Genomic DNA, 6,430 nt, shown 5'->3' on the forward strand with positions numbered 1-6,430 from the left:
AACTAGCATAACAACAATATAACAATAATATAAAAGTTGTCTTTTCACTCGAATCCCATGGATAACGAGCTACTCCGACGGCGTATGATCATACTAATGAGGATGAGGATGAGATACCAACCACCAAAACATAAAATAAACACATAGTCACATTTGCACGTATAACTAATTGAGCAATATCATATAACGCAAATAGTGAATTGTAGTGAAAAATGATTTAACGCATAACACCCCCAAAATGTAAAACGGTAAAAAGGGGGATGTGAATTACTTACCTTTAGTGAGGACGAGATAATAATAAAAGAAAATGAGAATGAACACGTTCAAGCCTTCGAGATACGTCAACAAAGATGCCCTAAATGTTAACGATAGTATAATTAATAAATGAGGAAAAGAATTAATAAGATATAACGATTTGATTTTGATGGTGGTTTGCGTTTAACATATTACTAGTCTAATTGTTAACATAAATTTGTAGTCTTGTAGGGTTTAGGTTATTTTAGTTGTTAATTACTTATTAACTAATTTTAGTATATTTATTATTATTATTATTTGTATTAATATTATTATTTGGTAAATAAGATAAACGATATATTTTATCCATGCTTATATTTTCAAGTAATTAGATTTTATAAATAAATAATAACCAATATTAGGTATTAATAAACATTGTATATATAAATGAAACATTATTGTCAATTATTTAATTATATATATTTATATAACAATATATATATATTACGGGAAAATTATTTAAATCTTTAAGCTAGATCGATTTAAATAAAAATACATTTTTGTTTCATATTATTTATGCATATGTAAGTATATGATAATTATTTATGCATATATATATACATTTATATATGAACTTTGGCCAAAATAATGCTTTCGAGGTTCGGTTTTGTTAAAACAAAGTTTATTTAATATTATATTATGATTATAATAAAAGTAAAACCAAGATTTAAACAAAATAAAAACAAATATGAAAAACCAGGTCCAGGAGGGCTCGAACCCGCGCCTGTACCGGTTTCCGTGACTTACCTTAAACATACCGGCCACCATGCTGGCGTGTTAGTTTGTGAGTTTTAACCAGTTCTGAAACATATAAACAGATCCTGTTGGAGATGCTAAGGGTTTGATCTCCACCTCATTCAACAGACTCAGACCTATAATCACATATTGTTAGATATACCTTAACTAATAGGTAACCAATTGCATAACTAGCTATAGATCTAATATTTCAAATTCTCTAACAATCAGAAAGGAATCAATTAGTAATCAATAACAACACCTTTTGCTTCACAATCGGAGACTTGTATTGGAGACGTTTGAATATGAACTCCGAAACTTCCTTGACGATGCAGACATGAGAAGACCATAGAAGCTCGCAAATCTTTTCCAATTTGTACACCAACTTGATTAGAACCAAAACCTTGTGTCTATCCAGTTACAATCCACCCCACCCTGATAAAAGTAAATTTATTTATAAAAAACCAAAGATTAATAAATTCACTCGTGCTTTTAAAGTATACTAAACATAAAAAGTAGTCACCTTTCTGAGAAGAGATGAAAATATATGAGCAGACCATAATTGTCCATGTCTCGCAACAAAAGCTGAAAACAATTCCCTTCCATGTCCAGCTAAACAACATAAAGACATTAGTATTATTATTAATATTATCAAAGAGAAACAGAGGAGATTAAAACCTATTGCAAGTATCACTTATCTGAGATTATTGATATAATAGAGAAATAGAAGAGACTAAAAATACGCAAAATCTCTTTTACGAAACAACTAATTTACAGTTCTATGATGATGGAATTGTGATGATTCTTAGTGAAAATTAGATATCTGACGCCCATGAATAAACCCATCTTACATATTCAATATTCAGTTATGTATTCTTAATTCATACTTAACACCAATATACATCTCACTGATTGACATGTAACCAACCAAACACTTAATTATTGATAGATAATTGATATTAACATGTTATAAGATTAATCAGTTAACCGCCAAATTGAAGAACCTAACCAAATCATGAAGAAAATTAATGTGTAAAAAAAGCCCCAATTGTGAAGATCAGAAAACATACCTGCAAATCAATTGCAGACATTAATGATTTGATTAACATACAATTGTTGGAGAAACAAAAAAGAAGCTATGGCAGTTAGGCATAGGGATTTGAGTGTTTGACAGTAGGAGAGGTGGAGGCAGCGTGCAGGGAGAAGTGAAACGTAAGAATTGAAGGAATGCAAAAATAGGTGGTAATGGGTAACCTCAAACTTAATAATTAACAACATGAACTGAACTCACAATCTAGTTGCAAATCCCTATTCTAAGATGAAGAAGTCATAGAAGCTTACCTACCGATGAGAGAGAGAGAGAGAGACTCTGATGTGATGAAGAGATGAATCGTTTTAGGGTTTTGTTAAGAGAGAATATAGATCCAAACCAATCTAGAGATGATTCGAGTGCTTTACATTATTCGTTTTTAATATTTATATATGTATATTTGAATTTTAATTTTATTTATTGTAAGAAAGTTAATAATTAATATACTTGAGGTTTGATGATGAAATGGTTTCACAAATAAATGATATGTTATAATCCGGTTTGAAAGCTATCTGGGTTTGGTGATACCCATTAACCGTTTATTTTCTTTATTATAAAATTGTTTCTTAATTATAAATAACATTTTTTTTAAAATAAAATAGGATATTAATTTTTAGTATATTCCTATTTTATAGGGTTTTCATATCAAATATTTGATGAGATTATTTTTTAATATAATGATATGTTATAACTCGTTTAAGAGCTATCAGGGTTTGGTGAGACATTTACCCGTGAATTGGGTCAAATGCGTGAGAAGCCTTCATTTACAAATAAAGCAATCTAGCTTGAGAGAACAGTTGTTTTACATATTTCATTTTTTTTAATATTTATTTTTTGGATTTTAATTTTCTTTGTTGTAAGAAAGTTAATAATATACTTAGGGTTTGATGATGAAAGAGTTTCATAAATAAATGATATGTTATAACCCCGTTTAAAAGCTATCTGGATTTGGTGACCTATGACCCACTTATGTTTTTTACTATAAAATTGTTTATTAATTATAAATAATATCTTTTTCTTTTTAAATTGGATATTAAATTTTAGTCTATTCCTATTTTGTAGGATTTTCATATTAAATAACTGGTAAAATTAATTTTTAATTTAATGAGATGTTATAACCCGTTTAAGAGCTATCTGGTTTTGGTAAGACCCATATCCATGAATTTGGGTTAAATCAATGAGAGGCATCCATTTAAAAATCAAGAAATCTGATGACTTCCATAAAAAGGGGGATCGACCACATCGCGACACTAATGTGTGTGTGTATATATATATACATATATACTGTATATATATATATATATACAGTTAACACATACATACATACATACATACATATATATATATATATATATATATATATATTGGCGGCCCAACAATTTTAATGGAATAAAGCAATACTTTTCAAATTTCTATTCATCTTGCTTCACATGTTAAATAAATAAGTTAAATGTAAAACCAAGTTAGTAAATTCTCTTTAGGCAATCTGTTGTGTAACACAGGCTAATGAATTACGATGATAGATTTGCTTTTTCAAAACAAAAAAGAAAAAAACAAAATGTGAATGTATTTGAATATGAAATGAAAGTAACTTGATTGAAAGATAATGAAAACATGTGATGAACACACTACACATGTTTGAAAATTTCAACATAAGCATTTATAACTAAAATATTCATATGTCATCTTAACTAAGAGAAATATGAATGATATATCTAATATAATGTTGAATTTCAATATTTTAAACTCCAAAGAAATTTGGTTTCAACTGGAAAGTGGAAACTACAATATACACTCAAATTATTGAATAAAACTTAATTTAGAATTATGAAGATTATTTGAAATACTAGAAAAAATATTGAATTAATCGTAACGAGAGAAAATTAATAAAATATAAATGTAACACTAAACACTATAGAATATTAGAGTAATATCCAAAAACTGAAATACTGAAGGGAATGGGCTTCGAACCCTAGCCAGTCAGCCTACGCACGAATTACTTTACCAGCGGTGCACGCCTATGTTGTTTGGCAATAGAATCAAATTAACTCTTATATAAATTGTAGTTAACTTTTTTTTTAAAACTGGTGCCTTAAAATTTATGGGGCCTAAAGCCCTAGCCTTACTTGGTAATACATTTGGGCCGCCCCTGTATATATAGGGGAGGGATCTTTTGAGAATCATGTTGAGTTTTAAGAACTTAAAAACTCCATTATATGCCACACATTTAATTAAATGGAATATGTGGTTGAGATTAAATCTGACAAAAAAATCAAAGTAGGAGAGAGAATAAAGATGTAAGTGGTTACACTAACTTTTACATCTGTTACATATGTGTAAAAAGTCGACTCGGTGCGTAAAAAACTCTGTAATTTTTTTACGTATATGTAACCTACATATATTACGCATGTGTAAAAAATTCGAAAAAAAAATCGTTACACTGAGTTCTTTCGAGTTTTTAAAACTCTAAGGGGTTCTCATTTGAAATCTAATGTCATATATATATACACACACACTAGATTTTATCCCCGTATTACGGGGTTGTTTTACATTATTCGTTTTTAATATTTATATATGTATATTTGGATTTTAATTTTATTTATGATAAGAAAGTTAATAATCAATATACTTGAGGTTTGATGATAAAATGGTTTCACAAATAAATGATATGTTACAATCCGGTTTAAAATTTATCTGGGTTTGGTGATACCCATTACCCGTTTATTTTCTTTATTACAAAATTGTTTCTTAATAATAAATAATATCTTTTTGTTAAATAAAATAGGATATTAATTTTTAGTATATCCCTATTTTATAGGATTTTCATATCAAATATTTTATGAGATTAATTTTTAATATAATGAGATGTTATAACCCGTTTAAGAGCTATCTGGGTTTGGTAAGACCTTTACCCGTGGATTCGGGTCAAATGCGTGAGAAACCTTCATTTACAAATAAAGCAATCTGATGGATTGAGAGAATGGTTGTTTTACATTTTTCGTTTTTTAATATTTCTTTTTTGGATTTTAATTTTCTTTATTGTAAGAAAGTTAATAATATACTTAGGGTTTAATGATGAAAGAGTTTTATAAATAAATTATATGTTATAAGCCGTTTAAAAGCTATCTGGATTTGGTGACCCATGACCCGCTTATGTTTTTTACTATAAAATTGTTTATTAATTATAAATAATATCTTTTTCTTTTTGAATTGGATATTAAATTTTAGTATATCCTTATTTTATAGGATTTTCATATCAAATAATTGGTAAGATTAATTTTTAATTTAATGAGATGTTATAAACAGTTTAAAAGCTATCTGGTTTTGGTAAGATCCATACCCATGAATTTGGGTTAAATCAATAAGATGCTTCCATTTAAAAATCAGACAATCAGGTAGCTTTCATAAAAGAGGGAGCGACCACATCACGACACGTAAAATTTTAGGGGTTTCGTTTTCTAGAGCTTCAATAAAAGGGAGAGCTTTAGAAGTTGGCTATCTAGAGCTTCAACTTTACAAATGAAGTCAGCCAGCCTCAATTTTCCATACATCTGGGTGTGTAGTGAGAGAGAGAGAGAGAGAGAGAGAGAGAGAGAGAGAGAGAGAGAGAGAGAAGGTGCACTTTGACTAGCATGGGTTTCATAAAAAAGATGACCATGCTCAAATGCTTTAATTGGGAACATGTTGATGTTTTTCAATGAAAAAAAGCTACAAATGATGGATACAAACATTTAGGAAATTATGCAAGACATAACTTCCAAGTACTCCACACTGTCCTATCATGAATTTCTCAGGATAAAGTCCGAAAACACAGAGAACAAAAATAGTTTCAGCTCGTGCTTTTTTGTGAACTGTATTGGATAGAATGGAGTTCATTAACATATATAGGATCTGATTAATAACGGTTTAAACCTAAAAAAAACTCAATTCAATAATAAATTCGACGTTGCATGAAATATCTAGAACATGATATATATAAAAATAAAAATCCATCACATAATAATAATAATAATACAAATATTTATATAGCATTAAAATAAAATGAAATAATGTTAATATACAAAACATAAACAATGAATATCTATATACGTTTATAATAATAATAATAATAATAATAATAATACATAAAGAAAAGAGAAAAAAAAAAGAAAGAAAGAAACGTAACATGATTGGATATGGGTTGAAACTTTTGTGAATAAATTAAGCAAATATATGATATTATTAAATAAGGAATCAAGTAAAGAAAAGGAAAAAAAAACAAAACAAATTAGGAATTATTATATGAAAATATATCTAGCATGGGACAAAAGA

Source organism: Bidens hawaiensis, unplaced genomic scaffold, assembly GCF_021521415.1.
Source record: "Bidens hawaiensis isolate Kalapana, Puna unplaced genomic scaffold, B.hawaiensis_p1.1 tig00070760_1, whole genome shotgun sequence".
NCBI lineage: Eukaryota > Viridiplantae > Streptophyta > Magnoliopsida > Asterales > Asteraceae > Bidens > Bidens hawaiensis.